A 350-nucleotide genomic window follows, 5' to 3' on the forward strand; every position below is an offset into this window, starting at 1 on the left:
TGTGGGGGTTCAACACCAAACTTAGAGTTTGGTTGTGGCCTCCCAACACCAAACTTAGAGTTTGACTGTGGGGGCTCTGTTTGGCTTTGTTTTGAGAGAAGCTCTTCATGCTTCCTCGCCATGGTGACAGAGGGATATCCTTGAGCCTCAAACACAAAGGATTCTTCATTCACTTGAATGATCAATTCTCCTCTATCAACATCAATCACAGCCCTTGCTGTGGCTAGGAAGGGTCTGCCAGGGATGATGGATTCATCCATGCACTTCTCAGTCTCTAGGACTATGAAATCAGCAGGGATGTAATGGTCTTCAACTTTTACCAGAACATCCTCTACAAGTCCATAAGCTTG

Source organism: Arachis duranensis, chromosome 10, assembly GCF_000817695.3.
Source record: "Arachis duranensis cultivar V14167 chromosome 10, aradu.V14167.gnm2.J7QH, whole genome shotgun sequence".
Classification (NCBI taxonomy): domain Eukaryota; kingdom Viridiplantae; phylum Streptophyta; class Magnoliopsida; order Fabales; family Fabaceae; genus Arachis; species Arachis duranensis.